Here is a 20,953-nt window from a genome sequence, read left to right as displayed (position 1 = left end):
GCAAGGAGAGAATGGTGAGAGGACTGGCCAAAGCAGAGAATCCTAGGATAAATAGTCTATAAAAATAAGCAAAACCCAAGAAACATTGGATTCTTCAGACATCCTTCAGTGCCACCCAATCCATGATCGCTGTCACCTTGCAGGAGTCTGTTGCCAACCCCTTGGGTGAGATAATATATCCAGGAAATTCAAGGGTGTCCAGTACAATGTATATTTCTCCAGCTTGGCATATAGATAATCTGGTGTAGTTTTTCAAGAATGTTATGCATTTACTTGTTGTGAAGAGCTGGGTCTTCAGAGAAAATCATTATATTGTCAAGGTATATAATGACAAAATGGTCCTGCATATCTCAGAATATATTGTTCATAAAGAGTTGCAAACTTGCTGGAGCATTGCATAGGCCGAATAACATGACTAGGCCACTGTACTGAGCATGAAAGGCAGTCTTCCACTTGTCTCCCTCATGCATATGCACCACTTTATAGGCCCACACAGATCTAACCTCATGAAAATGTCAGATGTGCGTAGCTGGTCTAGGAGCTTGTTGTTAAGGGGGAGCAGGGAGTGGTTTCATATGGTCAGTTGCTCAAGAGTCTGATAAATACATGGCTGCAAAGAGACATCCTTCTTCTTGACAAAAATGATCAGAGCACCCCCTGGGCACATGGATGGGCGGATGAAACTCTTCTGAAGTTTGTCCTGCAAGTACATGCAGCGAACCCAAAGTTCAGGTTCAGAGAGGTCATATACCTGATCAAATGGGACCTCTGCTTTGCATTGGAGATTGATCTGGCAACCATAAGTCTGAAGTGGGCCAGGATGTCTGCCTTCCCCTCTTCAAAAACATCAGCATAGTCACAGGATTTGTGCGGGATCTTGGCCGTGGCAGGTGCTGCTCCAGGGGACACTGAGGACACTGGTGGCTTGCTGCCTGAGGGTTGAGGTCTTCCAGAAGGTAATGTGAACCTCAGAGTATACCAGTCTGGTTCTTGGATCCTGGGAGGTGGGATAGTCAGCAATGCTGGAAACTAGAGTGTAGAGTACTGTGACGGGGTGTACCAATGCTGCACTGGTGTGGAGAGGGTTAAAAAGCTGCTTTGGGCCCAAGAGGACACACCCCATCGCCTCTGTTGGGCATGCTCCTAGGGGAGGGAGCATTTAAAAGGGAGTGACTAAGCTCAGTCTGGTATGACAGTGGAGGAGAGCTGCAACCTGCTGCTGGGAAGTCACCAGGGCTCCACACTGCCAGGACCAAGCCTCATAGCAGTTTGGGAGATGAAGCTGATGACTCACCATTGTCAGCGAGGAGACTCAAGATGCAGATCAGCAGGAAACATAGAAGAGACCCCCAAGACACTGCCAGAGGAACTGGAACAATGGTAGGAAGTGACCCAGGGAGCGTGTTCAGGGGTATAAGGCCTTAGGCCCTATTCATGGGCTACTGGCTTGAAGGGCCTAGGTCAGAACCCAGTGGAGCAGGGTGGGCCCAGCTTCCCCTAACTCCCCTCACTCGCCAGTGAGCAAAACTATCCTGAGCTGTTGCTGCTAGGCAAGGAAGTCTTTGGACTCTTGACAGTGGGTAACACTAACCTGAGCCATAACTGCCAGGAAAACTGACCCTTGAACACTCACCATTAGGTGTTACCTCCCCGGAGTATCACCATTAGGTGATACTGCTGGCCCAGAGCACACAGCCAACCCCCACCATCAGTTCCCCTTCTGCCAACAAATATGGGGGTCATGAGTGTAAGAAAGGGCATTCAGTGAATTAATCTGGGGCTCCCACACTCCCATCATCCTAATTAGAGGGTTTCCTGATTCCCCCAGGGCATGATAACTGTTACTGGCAAGGTCTGGTGGGTTATTGGTCCTGAAGAGAGAAAAGAGACCAATCAGTAGTCTTGACTACAACTGGGGAGTTCTTGCATATGGTGGGAACCGCATGGGCCTTAGCTAAGTTCAAATCAATAAAGTTACCTGATGCCACCACATTGACTAGAGCCTCTACGTGAATCCCAGAGCTGACTGTAGTCAAATCAATAGAAGTATTTGGAGTTACAAAAGAAACTGAAATGGGGGTCCTGCTGTGCCAATTGTGGCCTGTGGGTGCTAGGAAATGCAAGAGGGGGTAGAAGACCAGCTCTGCCCAGACCTGCTCCTTGGGGCTGGGGACCTGGTGTTTCCCAGCCCCAGTTCCACCCAGTCTTTGCTGGATATATCAAGACAAGATGGCAGGGTTCCCCACAACCTAAACACAAGCCTAACATAAAGTGTCAGTTCTTCTCCAAGTCTTGTGTGTTTGGTGTGTCATGGGCAGGGTGGCTAGCAACCTTTGGAGAATTCTGGTACTCTCACGACGAAGCTTCGTGAAGCAACCATCGATTCTAATGTACAAGTCAATCAGAATGTTCAGATTAGGTAGAGGCTCCATCTTGTCCTTTATATCCTTGTTTAACGCCAGGTGGAAATGGTAACACTCTCCTGCCTCATTCCATCCAGTGTCAGAAACCAAACAACAAAATTCAGCAGCATATGTGGGAATGGGCCAGTATCCCTGCTGTTAGGCCTGAAAGATTGTCTCAGTGGTTCACATATGGTTGGGGTCGGGGTTATGGATTTTTTCTGAAAGTGAGGGGGCCATGAGACCCTGCCCCCTCTGTGGCCCTGCCCCTGCCCATCCTATTCCCCCCTGAGGCCCCGCCCACCCCAGCAAAGCCAGAATCCATAGCCAGACTAGGGAATATGGACCCCCACATCTGCCTGGGGTGGGGAGGCCCTGGAAATCAGCCCCCAGCCTATGTTCTCACCCCCCCAGACCCTCTGCCCAGGGCAGGGGGAGGGTCTGCAGCTCCCCACAGCTTCACACATGGCACTTATCCTGACCCGGGTCCAGCTTCCTGCCTGGCTGGGGACTCAGGGGCTGAAAAGCCAGAACTGGGCAACTGTGTGGAGCTGCAGACCCTCCATCTGTCCTGAGCAGGGATGACACAGGCTGGGGGCTGCTCTCAGGCCTTCATCCACCCAGGGTAGGTGGAGGGTCTGTGGCTCCCCACAACTGCCTGGGTGGCTCTTACCTGGGCTGGGCTCCAGCTTCCAGCCTGGCCAGGGGGGCAGGGCCTTGGGGGAAGAGGAAGGGCAGGGGGCTGGGCCTGTGGTGAAAAGGAGGAGGGCCATGGCCCTTTAGTCCCCCTGTTCCAGTGCCTCTGGTTGAGGTCATCAAAGATAATGAACATAGCTTGAATGAATTCCTCTAAACACAGGAGCAGTCATCATGGTGGACATGAGCACTGAGCAGCCAGTGAGCTGCTGCTGCTGGCATAAGAGCTGGCTTGCTGGTCCCTTCAGCCAATCAACTGGTGTGGCCAACCAGGCAGCACGCTACAGGCCAGCCATAGTAATGAGGCTGCCTGGAGACTGGTTCGGCTGCAAGCCCTGATTGCTGACAACCTTGGAGCTTTGATCAGTGCCTTGCTCAAGGCCATGAGGCTCTAACCCTTGGAGCTATGATCACCCCAGGTGTTTGAAGTCTGAGTTTTATTGCTCCCTAGTGGTGAGGGGCAGGACTGAGATGAGCTAAGTAAGGCAGACTTGGTTTAAAAAAAAAAAAAGTTACTTGCAAGGTGAACTCGAGAGATGTGAACAGAGGCAACTAAACAGGAGAGTGCCAGAGGGAGTTGAGAGGGAATGAGTGAGAGTGGCTTTCCTTCCAGGTTCAATACTATCTATGATATCCAGATGCCCAGCGATAGAACAGTGGTGGTGACCTGCAATAGATGTGCCACGTTCTCTTTCCTGCCTGAAGCCAGAACGGGTTTCCTGTGCATGAAATGCAAAGTGCTGGCTGTGCTACAGGAGAAGATTCTTGAACTGGAAGGGCACGTAGCGATGCTACTGAGAATCACAGAAGCTGAAGAGTTGCTAGACAGACAGGTTTGGAAACACCAGTACGCTAGGTTCAAAGAAGAATGGAGTTGGTCATGGGAAAAGAAAGAAAGCAAGTCAGAGAGGAGGCCCGGCAGTTCATAACCACCAAAGGTAAGAAGTCAAGATGGGTTTCTACATCGTTGGAGACAAATGAGGAGAAGCAGGCAACAGCAACCAGATGGAAGAGGACCGGGAAGAATTCCACACAGCTAGAAGTTTCAAATTGATACCGTATCCTCAGTGTGGAAACCATGGAAGATACCTCTCCAGAACCAGCAAGTCCAAGAAAATGGAGGGATATACGGGACACACACATGGATGGAAGCTCAGCCCGACCTGTAAGAAAAATCAAGCTTCCTCGCAAAGAGTTCTCCTACCATCCAAGGAAAACAGACAATGCTTGTTTGAGATTCAATACTCAGAAGAACTGAAAGACCGTTCTGCAAGGGACAGGCAGACAATAGAACATAAGAACGGTCATACTGGGTGTGATATTTTGTACCTCATAGAAACACCCTACATCCCCATGTTCATCCTTATAATATGATTGTATGGTATCCAATGCAAAGTTTGCCATGTCAGGTGTCTTTGGAAGGCTCATGATCACTGAGCATTGTTGTTATAGTAATTGTCGTTACAGTAACATTATAGTAATGTTATAGGTTGTAATTTCATATATATATAGATAGGAGGCTGAAAATGTATCTTCATGCTTAAAATAAGCCCAGGCAAAAACTCTCCAAGAACAGAGGGGCAGTTCACACCTCATCAGGGCATGTATGGGACAAACCCAGCCCAGCCTCACAGGAACAAAGGACGCTGGCGTAGGCAGCAACAAAAGTATCTTTTGGACTCTCGAATGAGTCAGCCCCCTTCCTCTGGTCAGTTTGGGACTGTGATGAGATAATGCTCACCTGACTCTGAAGGGGGAGGGAGGTAAAGTCTACAGGGAAAAAAGAACATGATAAAAGAGAGAGATGTTTGCCATGCTCTTCCTCTCTCTTCCACCTACATCTGCAGACGCCACACCAAGCAACTGAAGCGCTGATCAAAGGGGAGAGCCTGGCTGAAGATTAACTAGCCAGCCTGAGGTGAGAAGCATCTAAGTTTGTAAGGGCATTGAAAGTGTTAAGATCAGCTTAGAATGCATTTTGCTTTTATTTCATTTGATCAAATCTGACTTCTTGTGCTTAGACTTATAATCACTTAGAATTTATCTTTATAGTTAATAAATCTGTTTGTTTATTCTACCTGAAGCAGTGTGTTTGGGTTGAAGTGTGTCAGAGACTCTCCTTGCGATAACAAGCCTGGTACATATCAATTTCTTTGTTAAATTGATGAACTCATATAAGCTTGCTGCATCTAGCGAGCATAACTGGAAATTGCAAGACAGAGGTTCCTAGGGTTGTGTCTGGGGCTGGAGATATTGGCTAGTGTCATTCGGTTGCACAATCCAAGGAGCAGTTTACATGTTAGAGGCTGTGCGTGAATAGCCCATGAGTGGGGGTTCTCACAGCAGAGCAGGGGAAGGGCGGCTCCCAGAGTAAAGTATTGGAGTGACCTAGCAGATCATCGGTCCAGATAACACAGGGGAATGTCACACTGTGTCAGACCAAAGGTCCATCTATCCCAGTATCCTGTCTTCCAACAGTGGCCAATGCCAGGTGCCCCAGAGAGAATTAACAGAACAGGTAATCATCAAGTTATCCCCTCACTGTTACCCATTCCCAGCTTCTGGCAAACAGAGGCTAGGGCCACTATCCCTGCCCATCCTGGCTAATAACCATTGATGTACCTAGCCTCCATGAATTTATCTAGTTCTTTTTTAAACTCTGGTATAGTCTTGGCCTTCACAACATCCTCTGGGAAAGAGTTCCACAGACTGACTGCGTTGTGTGAAGAAATTCTTCCTTTTGTTTGTTTCAAACCTGCTGCCTTTTTTTTTTTTGGTTTGGTGACCCCTAGCTGTTGTGTTATAACACTTCCTTATTTACTTTCTCCACATGAGTATGATTTTATAGACCTCAATTATATGCCCCCTTAGTTGTCTCTTTTCCAAGCTGAAAAATCCCAGTTTTATTAATCTCTCCTCATATGGCAACCGTTCCATACCCGTAATCGTCGTTGCCCTTTTCTGCACCTTTTCCAATATATATTTTCTGAGATGGGGCAATCACATATGCACGCAGTATTCAAAATGTGGGCAAACCATGGTTATATATAGAGGCAATATGATATTTTCTGTCTTATTATCTATCCCTTTCTTAATGATTCCCAACATTCTGTTTGCTTTTTTGACAGCTGCTGCACATTGAGTGGATGTTTTCAGAAAACTATCCACGAGGACTCCAAGATATTTCTTGAGTGATAACAGCTAATTTAAACCTAGGACAATGTGCTGGCTTCCCAGAGGCAAGATACATGACGTCACTCTAAGAGTGGAAGGGCTTCTGAAGTCAATGGGAAAGATCCATTGGTGATGTTTTGTATCAACACTAACAGCACTGCATCACAGTATATCTTGCAGATAGTAGATGAGGTCAGGGAACTTTGAAGTGCACTGGGAAAGAATGTCCAAGTGATCTGAGATCCTTCCTGTCCCACAACCAAAGGCAGATAGAAGATTCTGGAAGTGAACCTCTGGCTAGGCAAGTGGATAAGGGTTTGGGATGTGTGGAACATCTGTCCACCATCAATGGAGAAAGGGGGCTGTGTAGTTTGGATGGCCTCCAGCTCAGTAGAATAAGGACCAATCTTCTCAGGAACAGGATGGCTAAAGTAGTCAGGAGGGAGTTACTGATAACAAAAGAGGGAAGATATAAGCACAAAATCAACATGTTGAGAATAAAATCAAGGAATCAAAGGACATGAAGAGAAAAAATTCTTGAATTGCCGATACACCAATACTAGGAGCCTGAGTAACAAACAAGAGGAATTGGATTTGCTCATTTATGAGCATAAGTATGCTCTAGTTGATATTACTGAAAATTAGTTGGACAATTTGCACTATTGGAATGTTAAAATCAATGGTTATAAGCTATTTAGGAAAGATTGAGTGAGCATGCGGGTAGGGGAGTTAAAATGTTAAAAATAGCATTACCCATTTCCAAGGCACTGATAAGTTGGAAGAAAATTATCTTGAATGCTTATGGATCAAAGTCCTAACCAATAAAGCACAAGATGGGGTATTAGTTTGTATCTGCTACAGACCTGAAATCACAATGGGGAGCAGAATGATTGCTCCTTTTGCATCTATGTGCAATGTATAGGGGAAAAAAGCTGCATGATCGTTGGGAACTTCAATCTGACTGACATATGCTGGAGGTCTCAGACTATCAGTACTAAAACATCCTAGGAATATCTAAACATTATACAGGACAGTTTCCCAATTCAAAAAGCATTACAGCTAACATGGGAGAACTCTTTATTACACCTTGTCCTAACAGACAAAGAGGAAGTGATCATAGATCTTAAAAAAAACCAAACCAATAGTAGCTTAGGCGTAAGTGATTATTACTGGATAACATTTATAAAGTGCAAGCAGAATAAAGTCCAGACCAGTGCTATTAAAGCAATAAGTGTGCATTTATAGGACCAATTCCACAAAGCTGAAAACAATTGAGTCAAATCAATTAGGGGAAAGAATTTTATAAGAAAAGCATGTATGATAATAGGGAACCATTTAAGAACGCCTCACTAGAAGTCCAAAAAGCCACAATTGAGGAAGAACGCTGTAAAAAAAGTGACTTGGTTTAGTAAAGTGAAAGCAGCTATAAAAAAAGGGAGGGGGGAAATCTATAACAAATGAAAGAAAGGGGAAGTTGATAGTAATGGATATCAGTGTGACAGTCAGATTCCAGACACTTCCAGGGGAAAACAGGGCATCTGAACCCCCAAGGAATAAACCGAATCAACTGCTTGTATATAATGTGACTGTGTAAAAATGTCAGGCAAGGTCTTTTATGAAAGCTTGTAACGTTCTAAACTTGATGGTCATTCTGAGATTTATACAGACTGTGGTTATGAATGTATGTATTTGTGTAGATACAAAAATGTGTTCATCATTTGTGCTGAAACAATCAGCTGCACCTCACAACAAGGCAGTGGTCAGACAGACAGGGAGGGGTTGCCTTCTCAGACGGCCAAGACTAGTGCCAACCACCTACATTGTCCAACCCAGGAGAAGACAAGTGATGGGCCATTAAAGTGGACAAGAAAACAATGAAACAACTAGAAACTGAAGAGAAAACCTCAGTCTTGGAAAACTAAGAAAGAAGGGAATTTTTGACAGAGTGCCACTGCTCCTCCACTTTTGTCTACTCAATCCTTCCCAAATTGATTGTAACTATTGATTATAACATTCCAATCATGGGAATCATCCCTTCAAGACCAGGGTGTGGATGGTCATGCCTACTGGTCAAAGCACTGGGCGGTCCATCCTAGTGGTCAGAGCCAGCATCCGAGGCCAGGAACAGCTCTGAGCATCAGGGCTAGAAACCAGGAATCAGAGTAGTGTGTCAATCAGTAACCAGGAGTTAGAGTCAAGTGTCAGGGCTGGGTCATAGGTGGCCTTTGGCCATGGAGTAAGTTGCTCAGTACTGGGGCCAAAGGTCAGAGATCAATCTGGGGCTAGGCCAGCTCAGAACTTCAGAATCAGAGTCCATTACCAAACAGAGCCTGGGGTAAGAATTGGGGTCAATTTGGGCCAGAGTCTCATCTGGGTCAGCAATAGTCTTACACCAAAGACAGTAAATCAGGGTCAGGAGCTGAGCCTAAATGAAGAGCTGGTAGTCTGGGATCACAGTGAGTTGCAGCAAGCAGGGTTTAAGGCATAAGCACACCAAAGGTCTGTATTGTTCAGAGAACTCCCAGAAATGGTGTCCTGGTTTATGAGGAATTACAGCTAATCACAAAGGGCTAGCACTTATGCCCCTTACAGAGGGACTTCCTTCAGAGCTTAGCCTTTCATTTGCTCTTGGTGGCAATCCTGCCTTGGCTCCTGATGGCAATGAGGAAGCAGCACCTCCCTCACATCCTGGCTCTAGGCCCCTGGATTCTTACACCAAGGGCCAGGGCCAAGGGCAGGAGCAAGGCGGGGAACAAGGCAGGTACAGGAGCAATCACAGCTGCGGGTGTAAGTGTTGGGCAGCTGGCAACCTGCTAGTGTTGCTGGGCTTAAGAGCATATCTGACGGCTCCCGTCAACCAACTAGGCAGGTCAGGCAGTTTTGCTATAGCCCATTTGGGCTCATTAGTCTGCTTGCAGACTGAACCGGCTAGTCCAGGTGCTCATCCCTGACAATTTCCACCAGGTTACAGCAACACCAACTTGCTTGTAACCAGGGCCGGCTCTAGCCATTTCGCCACCCCAAGCACAGCGGCACACCGCAGGGGGGGCGCTCTGCTGCTCGCCAGTCCCGCGAAGCTCCATCGAGCCGCGGGACCAGCGGACCCTCCGCAGGGACGCCTGCAGGAGGTCCACCGGAGCCGCCTGCCGCCCTCCCGGCAACCTGCAGAACGCCCCCCACGGGATGCCTCCCCAAGCATGCATTTGGCGCGCTGGGGCCTGGAGCCGGCCCTGCTTGTAACCCAGGCTCCCAGCACTAGTGTACAAGCAATTCAAGAATTTCTTCTCTTCATATCCTTTGGTTCCTTGATTAATTTTGTCCTCAACCTCAATTTTATGCTGAGTGCCCATCTCTTCCCTCTTTTTACCCTCTCTTTTTGTTATTAGCTTAATGCCCTCCTGACTTCCCTAGCTAGCTACAAAACCAAACCTCTCCACCCTACACCACTTACTTAGCCAGCAGTTCACTTCCATACTCTTCTGCCATCTGTCTTCATTTGTTCATGGGACAGGAAGGATCTCAGCAATGACCACTTCGACAGTATTCATCTTCAGCCTGCTTCTGAGTTCCCTGAAGTCATCCACCACCTGCAAGATACCCCACAATATGGTGCGATTAGCACCAATATGAACCATCACTAATGGAACATTTCCCATTGATTTCAAAAGCCCATCTAATCTTAGAGTGACAGTTATGGGCCTGGTCTACACTACGAGTTTATATCGAATTTAGCAGCGTTAAATCACATTAACCCTGCACCCGTCCACACAACGAAGCCCTTTATATCGATATAAAGGGCTCTTAATACCAATATCTGTAATCCTCCTCAATGAGGGGAGTAGCCCTGAAATCGGTATTGTCATTTCAGATTAGGGTCAGTGTGGCTGCAATTTGACGGTATTGGCCACCAGACGCTATCCCACAGTGCACCATTGTGACCTCTCTGAACAGCAATCTGAACTCGGATGCACTAGCCAGCTAGACAGGAAAAGCCCCGTGAACTCTTGAATTTCATTTCCTGTTTGCCCAGCGTGGAGCGCCGATCAGCACAGGTGACCATGCAGTCCCAGAATCAAAAAAGAGCTCCAGCATGGATTGTACGGGAGATACTGAAGCTGATCTCTGTATGGGGAGATGAATCTGTTCTATCAGAACTCCGTTCCGAAAGACGAAATGCCAAAGCATTTGAAAAAATCTCCAAGGCTATGATAGACAGGGCCACAATAGGGACTCAACACAGTGCTGTGTGAAGGAGCTGAGACAAGCGTAACGGAAAGCCAAGACTTAAATGGATGCTCACGGAGGAGGGAGGGAGTGGGACTGAGGACTCTAAGTATCCCACAGTTCCGCACTCTCCGAAAACCATTTTACATTCTTGGCTGAGTGCCCAATGCCTGAAGGGTCAAAAACCGGTAGTTCAGGGTATATACGTCAGCCTCCCCCCTGCCATGAAAGAAAAGGAAAAAAATCATTTCTCACCTTTTTTCAATGTCACCATATGTCTACTGGATGCTGCAGGCAGACGCAGTGCTGCAGCGCTACACAGCAGCACCCTTCCTTCCTGATGGCAGACGGTGCAATATGACTGGTATCTGTCATCATCGTTCCGTGAGTGCTCCTGGCTGGCCCGGTGAGGTCGGCTGGGGGCGCCTGGGCAAAATGGGAATGACTCCCAGTCATTCTCTTCTTTAAGCTTTGTCTAATGGAGATTCAGTCTGCCTAGAATATCATAGCAGCTGAGGCTGCCTTCCCCACCCTTTTATCTCTGGCTTGCAGAGGCGATAAAGTCAGTGTTTTTTCTTAATTCCTGCATTCTTTATTACTTCATCACAGAAATGGGGGGATAACTGCCACAGTAGCCCAGGAGGGGCGGGAAAGGAGGGAAGCAACAGGTGGGGCTGTTGCAGGGGCACCCCCTAGAATGGCATGCAGCTCATCATTTCTGCGGGCTATCTGAGGCTTTGACCTGGAATGACTGTTTGCCTCTCTGGTTCTTTAGTAGGCTTGCCTGATATTCTAGGCAGGACTCACTCACCATTAGACAAAACTTAAAGAAGGGAATGACCTGGGGAGCCATTCCCATTTTTGTCCAGGCACCCCTGGCCAACCTCACCGAGGCCAGCCAGGAGCACCCATGACAGCAGCAGATGGTACAATATGACTGGTAACCGTCATTGCCAACTTGCAAAGCAGCAGACAGTACAATATGACTGGTAACTGTTTCTGCTAACTTGCAAAGGCAAGGGATGCTGCAGTACCACGTCTGTCAGCAGCATTCAGTAGACATACGGTGACAGTGAAAAAAAGGCTAAACGGGCTCCATGGTTGCCGTGCTATGGCGTCTGCCAGGGCAATCCAGGGAAAAGGGCGTGAAATGATTGTCTGCTGTTGCTTTCGTGGAGCGAGGATTGACTGATGACATTTACCCAGCATCACTCGCGACACTGTTTTTGCCCCATCATGCATTGTGATCTTAACTCAGAATTCCAATGGGCAGGGGAGACTGCGGGAACTATGGGATAGCTATGGGATAGTTATCCATAGTGCAACACTCCAGAAATCGACGCTACCCTCGGTACATGACACACACCGCCAAATTCATGTGCTTAGTGTGGCTGCGTGCACTCGACTTTATACAATCTGTTTCCAAAAACCGGTTTCTGTAAAATAGGAATAATTCTGTAGTGTAGACATACCCATGACGGTTGCGTTTAGTGTCATATAAACACTTGCACCATCCTCTCAGTATAGGATAGGCTGCTTGTGCCTCCTCAGTGCCACAGGCAGGGAGGGGATTTGGCAGAGCAGGTGTAGTGGGTTAGCAGTGATTCCTCTGCCTCCGGTTCAGTGGGAGGCCACTCCACCTCACTACATTTCTGGGCATCACCCCCCTATCCAAGATTACAGCTCTGGCTATTAGGGAGGGCAGGGCCAACAAACAATCTGACATCCCAGTTCTGGCAGACGGCAGACAAATACAGGCCTTTTGGCCTAACGTGGGGAGACTGCCACCCCAGGGGTGGGTTGGCAACAAAGGGGTAGGGGGACTCAAGCCCACCCTACTCTACCTGGTTGCAGACCAGGGCCCTAACAGTGTCAGAGTATTCCATCATTGGGTCAGCAGGGATCCACCCAAAACACACAGACACAGATTCAGGCAACAGTCCAACTGGACTAACATCTGGTTTCCCAGGGCCACTTCCTACAATCCCCTTGTTGGGTACTTGCACTCCACAGGCATCCTCTGTCTCTTCAGGATATACAGCAAGCAGCAGACCTGGCAGCTCTTCACCTTGGTCAGTCTCTTCTAGGGGCAGGGCATGGCAGATCATGGGTTCAGCGCTGGTCAGTCTGAACCAGGGAAGGGAGCAGACAGTTTCAGGACGCTCTAGCACACAGCAGCCTGGAAATGTCTGCTCCCTTCCCCAGCCCAAACTCAACTGGGTTAGAGGCTCTCTTTTATACTTCCTGTCATTCCCCTTGGCTTCTGGTGGGAGGGGCAAGCCCAGCCTGGCTCCACCCACCAGGGATCACAGAGTGACTCCTCCCACTCCAGGTCCTATTGAATTGCAGTAGGTCACTCCACCTCACTACAAGGGCAGCAGAGCCTTCCCAAAAGTCGGGGGCTAGGGCCTCCCTGAGGCCCCGCCACTTCTCCTGATGCATCACCCCTGCCTTGCCTCTTCCTCCTGTGGTCCTCTCCTCTTCCCCTGGAGGCCCCTCCCCTTCTCTTCCCCCAAAGACCCTGGCCCCCGCCAAGCTGAAGCAGGGCTGGGGAACCTGGCCTTCCCCACCCTCCCGGGGGCCAAAAGCAGTCCACTGCGTGTCCCAGGTGGAGGGACCCGGGCTCCCCACAGCTGCTCACACAGCACCGTTCTTACCCTTACCTGGCTCCACCCAGGGGGCAGAGCTGCAGCTCAGCCATGGTAAGAGCTGCACGGGCAACTGTAGGAAGCTGTGGCGTGGACCCTCTATCTGCCCTGGGCAGGGAGTCCAGGAGGTAGGATGGGGACATGGGGGGGAAAGAGAAAGGGAAGGGGGTGGGGTTGCCATGGTGAAAAGTGGGTGGGCCATGGCCCTCTGCCCCCCCACTCATTCTGGTGCCACTGCACTAGACAGTCCCCACTCAAGTCCAGCTCCTGGTTTTCAGGGTTGGTGTCATTGCTTTTCCCCAGGCATGATAAAAAGTCCGTGTTAGTGTAACCCACACACCTTCTGGGTGTGGTGTTCTGTCCCATCTAGTGGCACTGAGACCACTTAGAGAGAGATTAATGAGTTTGTTCTACAGCCTTAGCTAATAGCCATATGGCTTTTAGCTCATGTAGTACAGGCTCATACACTGAGATCCCTGGTTCAATCCCAGCCACTGACAACCAGGGTCTGTTGGTGTTACCATAAGCGTCGACTCCATGGGTGCTCTGGGGTTGGAGCACCCACAGGGAAAAATTGGTGGGTGCTCAGCTTCCCACCCAGCTCACCTCTGCTCTGCCTCATCCCCTGAGTGTACCACATGCCTGCTTTTTCCCCCTGGCTCCCAGCACTTGCGCCATGAAACAGCTGTTTTGAGCAGGAGGGAGGGAGAGGTGAGGCAGTTTGAGGCAGGAATTTGGGAAAGAGATCAAATAGGAGTAGGGAGGGGGCGGAGTTGGGGCAGGGACTTTAGGGAATGGGTTGGAATGGGGGCAGGGCAGGGCAGGGGTGGGGAAAGGGTGGATTCAGGGGGGTGGGACGCTTGAGTCCGCACCGGCGGTGGGGAAAGTTGGTGCCTATGAGTATTACAAGCGGGGGCTCATCTGGGATTTCAACTGGGAAGTCTCTGAAGCTCTGGACACACTTCCTCAGCTAGCGGAAGTATGTAACCCACACACCCTCTGGGTGTGGTGTTCTGTCCTATCTTGTGGCACCGAGACCACTTAGAGAGATTAATGAGTCTGCTTTACAGCCTTAACTAATAGGAATATGGCTTTTAGCTCATGCTGTAGAGGCTCATGCATTTAGCTCCAAAGGTCCCAGGTTCAATCCCAGCCAACGATGACTGGTGTCTGTCGGTGTGACATTAGCATTGTCCTTACCCAGTCGGTGTCTGAGGGTGAATGTGAATAGTTGGAGAGTGAAGTACCACTGCATCAACTTGAGATTGGTGTTCTTCTTAGTGTTCAGCTATTTTAGGAGGGCATAGTTGGTTATCAGCAGGAAGGGGATGCCGAGATGATAGTACCTGAAGAATCCACCACCCATCTGACGGCAAGGGTATCTTTCTCAATGACAGAATAATTCTGCTGTCTCTGGAACAGCTTCCTACTGATGTATATGACAGTTGCTCATCCCTTTCTGCTGCCTGTGAAAGGATGGCCATGAGCCCCACCTCTGAAGCACCTGTTTGGACAATAAATTCCTGGTTGAAGTCAGGGATGAAGAGTACCGGTTCCCATCACAGGTGCTCCTTCTGGGTCCGGAAGGTGTTTTCACACTCTGCTGACCAGTGTACTCAGTGGGGGCTGTCCTTAGTCAGGAGCTTGGTCAAGGAGGCAGAAATTAACTATAACATTGGCCAGCCCCAGGACAGCCGTACCTGTTGCTTTGTGGTTGGGGCCAGGCAGGCCTGCAGGGCCTGGACCTTCCCCATGAGAAGGCGTATCTGAGTTGCCCCAGGGTGTATCCCAGGTAAGTGGTTTCTTGCCACCCAATCTGGTATTTCTTCATGTTCGCTGTCAACCCAGTGACTCACAGTGCCTGAAGAACAGTTGCTACCTCCCAGCTCTGGCTGTACACCATCACATCATCTAAATAGGGTGCGACATACATAGTGTAGGGCTGCAGGAGGCGGTCCATTAACCTCAAGAACGTTGCCAGGGCTCTGTGCTCGCTGAAGTGCATTTGCATAAAATGATAGAGTCCAGTCGGGGTGGAAAATGCTGGGCTCAAAGATGTGAAGTCTGAATCCGTGGTTGTAGATCTGCTCTTGTGCCCCTTGGGCTGCCCACAAATTCTCCTTAGCAAGGTTCCCGGTCTGGGATAGGTGCTTCTGCAATTGCACGACACATTGTAAAAGTACCTGTGCCATCAAAGGGCTGTGTTCCCAGGCTTCCCTCATTAGGTCCAACAGTCTGCAAGGTTGTTGGCCATATAATAATTCCAAGGGTGAGAACTTGGTATAAGACTATGATGCTTCCCTAATTGCTAACAGCAGAGGGGGGAATCAGTTGGTCCTATTGGCAGAGCTCCTGCAGGAGAAACTTATGCAGTATCTCTTTTAGGGTCTGGTTGAACCGCTTGACCAACCCATCAGTCTGGGGGTGATATACCAAGGTCTGTAATTTCTTGATCCCTAACAGTGGACATACCTGGCAGAGCAGCTGGGAGTTGAAGTTGGTACCTTGATCAGTGAGGAGTTCGTGGGCGTAAGGAGCCAGGGTGGCTTCCCTCTGAACCTGAGGGTAAAGAGCCGCTCTCTCAGACTGAGTGGGCAGGGCCAGGCCAAGCTTACGCCACCCCCCGGAAGGGGTGGAATAGGAAGTGCAAAGGGCGGGGCCCTTAGCCCAGTGAGAGCAGCACCAGGGAGGGAGGCAGACGCAGACTGTTGGCTGCTCCCTTCAGACCCTGCTGCTGCGCCAGGGGAGGCTCTGGACCAGGAGAAACCTGACCTGGAGGAAGAACTGGGGCTACCAGGACTGCCTGCCACCAAGAACCCGAAGGAACTGGAGGAGCCTGACGTGGAGGAAGAGCTGGAGCTGCCAGCAGCTGAATACCCGGAGGAGCTGGAGGGACTGGAGAGACTCGCTTGAGCGACTGGGTAGGAAGTAGCCCAGGGACAGAGCTGCACAGTGTGGTGAGTCTGTTTGGTCAGCATGTTGTGGAAGGACCCCCACTGACCCTGTGGTGGGACCCTCGCCCTGCCACTGTTGGGGCCCTAGGCTGGAACGCAGTGGAGTTGGGTGGGCCTGTGTTGCCCTACCCCAGCCAACCTGCCTCGGGTAGCAGAATCCCGACAATGCTATGGACTCATGCGGGCGCTCCCCTGCCCAAGGGGCGTGCTGGAGACCCTTGCCGGCGCTCCCCTGTCTGAGGGGCACTCTATAGACCCTTGCTGGCACCCCTCCCTCCGCTAATTCCCTAGTGACAGAGGCGTGACTCAGGCCAGCCAGTGAGGCAGTAGCTCCCCACCGCCCTCTAGCGACTTGGTGGGCCAACCAACACAGGTCAGAGTGGGGGAGTCCAACCCAGGTGAAAATCTTCACGAGCTCTGCTGTAATGGTCTTGGCATTGGTGTTAGCCTTGGGGAAGTGGGTGGCATGATCCATTAGGATGAGAATATACCAGTAGCCAGCGTTACTCTTTGGGAGGGGTACCACCACGTCCTTTGCAACTTGCTTAACGGGAACATCAACCACAGGTAATGGAATCAGGGGCCCTCTGCACTCCCTGGGGAGCAGTGAGCTGACATTCGGAACACAAGTTCCAGTATTCCATTACTTCGCAATGGACTCCTTACCAGAAGAACTGGGCCAGGACCCAAGCCAGGGTCTTCTCCTGCCCCAGATGACCGGCTGCTGGGATGTCATGGGCGAGTTGCAGGATGGCCTGTAGGTGACACTGGGGAACAACTAGCTGAGTCCAAGTCTCTTGGGTTCGGGGGTCTCAGTTAATGTGGTATATGTAATTGCTGGTCAGCTCAAAGTGGGGTCCCTGGGCTGCCCGCCGGGGCTCAGTCACTTCTTCATCCATGAAGGTTAACTGTTCATGGGTATATCTGAGGGTGTGGTCTTCTCTTTGGTCATTGCTAAAGTCTGTAAACATGGTTGGGATGGTGGTCTCTTCATCCGGACAGTCCTGGCCCAGCACCGGGCCCAGTCATACATCAGGGTTCTCTCTCCCGGGTTCCTCCTTTTCTTCCTCGGGTGGGTCCCCCTCAAGGACCTCCTGAATAGGGAGACTCCCAGTGTTTGTAACCTGAAGCAGTTCTGTGAACCCTGGGCAGTTGTGGCCAAGGATGACAGGGTAGGCAAGCATGGGGGCCAACTCCATTGTCATCACCCAGGTCACTCTGTTCTCAGTTGGGAGACCTGGACACTGGGGTATGGTTTCATGTCCCTGTGGATACACTGGAGCCCTTATTTCCCCAAGCGCCTTCTTGGGGTCTGAGGTAAGCTCCCAGAGGATGAGTGTCTGTCAACAGCCTATGGGGTCAGTGACCTGTAGTGCCCCACTTCTACAGGGAGCATGAGCTTTGCAGCAGTCTGTCAGCAGGCCTGGGATTTGCCTATGTAAACTCAGCCAAAGCCGCAGTCCATGTCTGGATATTCCCATTATAGATGCCCTAATCAATCGCACAAGAAGCAGGGCCCTAAATTTGGGCGCCCCAGGCAGGTGACCACCTCAGCCAGAAGATTTGGCAGACTCAGGTTTGGCACCCTCTCACTCAGGTTGGGGCACGCCAACGGTCCCCAGAATGTAGGGTGATATTGGCAAGGGGTGTTGCTGACCAGGCTGTCATGTCTTCGTGCTCCTGGTTGTCCCTCGACCATAGGCCCAGATTTCCTCTGTGGGTCTGGGGTGGTCATTCTTGATGCCAGGGTTCAGGTCTTTGATCCGACAGGGGCTTCTGGGGCCAGGAAGTCTTCCATCAACCCCACAGCAATGGATAGCATAGCAGGCCAGTGTTGAAGGACCCAGGTCTTACCTCGTGGCGGGAGGACATAAACAAATTGCTCCACAACGATCTGTTTGGCAACCTCACTTGTGAAGCGCTGTTTGGGTTACAGTCAATGCCAGCAGGTGTCCTTCAGTTCCTGGGGCACAGCCCAGGGTTGGGCGTCCGGCGGATAGAGCTTCCCTCAGAACCATTGTCTGAATGTCTCTGGACCGATGTCTAGGGTGTCCAAGATGGTGGCCTTCACCTGTCCATAGTCCTGGGATTCGTAGTCTGGTAGCCCTTGGTAAGCATTTTACGCCGACCTGTAAGATATGGGGCCAGGAGGGTGGCCCACTGTTCAGGTGGCCTCCCAGCTGCTGAGGCGACCATTCAAAGATCACAAGGCATCTTTGACAGCCGTACTGATACTGTGGGGATAGAGGTGGTCATAGCCTCTACCTGGTGGGGCCCACCAGAACTGGACAGCAGGGCTTCCAGCTACTGCAGGCACTACTGCTTCTCTTCAGGATATTGGGCTTCCAACTCTCAGAGGAGCTGCTGCTTCTAGGCCCCTAGCTGTTGCACCAGCTGCTGCCGCTGTTGGAGTTCAGTCGCCTGCTGCTGCTGGTGGCTGTCAGCCAAGTACTTGATTAGCTTGCGGCAAGGCACCTCCTTTGTCTTGCGAGTCCAAGCACTTCCCCCTCTGAAGATGACAGGCCTGGGGTAAATCAGACCTATCCCACTCTGGGCAGTGTTCGTCCTATCCCCATTCTGTGCTCCTTTGGTCTTATTTCCTGGATAGGCCTCAGGATAGGCCTACGGGGTGATCCTCCATCAAACAAAAGGGGAATAGTCTCATAGACACAAAAACAAAGGGTGATACTTTCCCTTGCCTCCTCCCTGGTGCTGGGTGTCACGCCGTAGTCTGCCCCTGGATGTCAGTCCTTCCCCTAGCAGGCATTCAGGCTTGTCTGCTTCCCCTATGGGGAAGCTTACTTCCCTGTTGCCACTAGCTTTGTAGCGGCTTGTCTCCCTCTCTCTCCCTGTCCCTCCTAGTTTTAAAAGATCTCAGGAAGCCCTTAACTGGATCCAGGTATTCCTAATTGACCTGAGGTAATCCATGTGGATGTAACAGCTTATCCATGAGCTGCTGGAAGATTGTGGGTGTGCCATGCCATATAGCCCAAAAGGGAGGACAGTGTACTGGTACAATCCCTCCAGTGTCAAAAAGACAGTCTTCTCTTTGGCCTTGTTGGCCACAGAGATTTGCCAATAACCTTTGGTTAGGCCAATGGTGGACAAGAATCGACTAGTCTGTCTTTTCCAGCTTTTCCCAGTCAGTCGATTAGCTCATCTATCTGAGGTATGGGGTAAGCATCAAACTGGGATACCTCGTTTAATTTCGGAAGTCATTGCAGAATCCCATGCTGCCATCTGACTTAGGTACCAGGACAATTGGACTGGACCATTGACAATGGGACTTCTCAATGACTCCTAGCTTCAACATTTTGCTAACATGGGTCTTGATCTCCTCTCTTTTTGCCTCTGGGATCCGATATAGCTTAACATTCACCTTTATTCCAGGATCCATGATGATGTGACGGTGAACTTCTGTGGTCCTGCCTGGCCTTTCTGAGGTCACATTGTGGTTTTGTTCAATCATACCGACGACTTTGGCTTGTTGTTAAGGTGTCAATTCAGGTGATATTCCCACCTGCCCCTGAGGTTTGCTTCCTTGGGGTGGTGTCTCTAGAGTGATCAGATGAACCTCCCTGTTTTGCCAGGTTTCAACAAGTTGCTATGGTAGATTTGTTCCGGCTTCTGATGATTAGGCTGTCAAACTTTATAGTCGACCTCCCCAATGGCTTCTGTCACTTCATATGACCCCTGCCATCTGGTCAGGAGTTTGCTCTCTGCTGTGGGCACCAGCACCATTATCTGATCTCCCACTTGGAATTTCCGAGTCATCGCTCACCAATTGTAATAGATCTTTTGGGCCTCTTGGGCCTTCTCCATGTGTTCCCGCACTATGGGGGTGACTTGGGCTATCCTGTCCTTCATTTGCAGCACATGTTCAACGATGCTTTTTCCCTGGTTAGGCTGTTCTTCCCAGCCTTCCTTGGCAATGTTCAGTATGCCACCCGGGTGGCAACTGTATAAACAGTTCAAAAGGGGAAAACCCTTATAGCAAACATCAGAGAAGGTAGTAAGGTATCCCAATTTTTCCCATCCCGACTCACCACATTCCGTATCATGGTCTTCAGTGTCCTATTAAAATGTTTGACGAGGCCATCAGTCTGTGGATGGTAGACTGACATTCTTAGGTCCCGTATGTGGAGCATCGCACACAAGTCTTTCATCAACTTGGACACAAAGGGGGTCCCTTGATCTGTCAAGATTTCCTTGGGTCTTCCCACCCTAGAGAAAATTTGGATTAATTCCTTAGCTATCGTTTTGGACATTGTGTTTCGTAAGGGTATGGCTTCTGGGTATTGGGTGGCATAATCCAGTACATCGAGCACACTCTAATGGCTCCAGGCGACTTCTCCAGTGGGCTATCTTCTTGAATGGGACTTCAATAATTGGCAGAGGGACTAAAAGGGCCCTTAAGTGCAGTCGGGGGCCATGTAATTGGCATTCTGGACAGGAGGTGCAATATCGTCAGACCTCCATACAAACTCGTGGCCAAAAGAACTTCTGAAGGATTCGGTTGAGGATTTTATCCACTCCTAGATGTCCTCCGAACAAATGACTGAAGTCCAACACTGCCCTCTGGTGCTTTCAAGCTATCAAGAGCTGCTCCACTTCTTGCTCTTGCATTTGGACTACCCTGTATAGTAGGTCCCTTTTTATCATGAAGTATGGCCCTGGGGCCTTTGGTTTTCCCCTCCACTGGGACCCCATTTACCTCACCTACCTCTTTCCTAATGTTATTTTATAGCGGATCATTGGCTTGATCCTTCCCCAAATTCTCAAAGAGGGTCCAATATGCCCAAACTCAAGGGGACCTATTTTTGTTTCCCTCCAAGGAGGGGCCTCCATGGAACTG

The sequence above is a fragment of the Chelonoidis abingdonii genome, chromosome 14 (assembly GCF_003597395.2).
Source record: "Chelonoidis abingdonii isolate Lonesome George chromosome 14, CheloAbing_2.0, whole genome shotgun sequence".
Taxonomy (NCBI): domain Eukaryota; kingdom Metazoa; phylum Chordata; order Testudines; family Testudinidae; genus Chelonoidis; species Chelonoidis abingdonii.
This window is presented reverse-complemented; position numbering follows the sequence as displayed.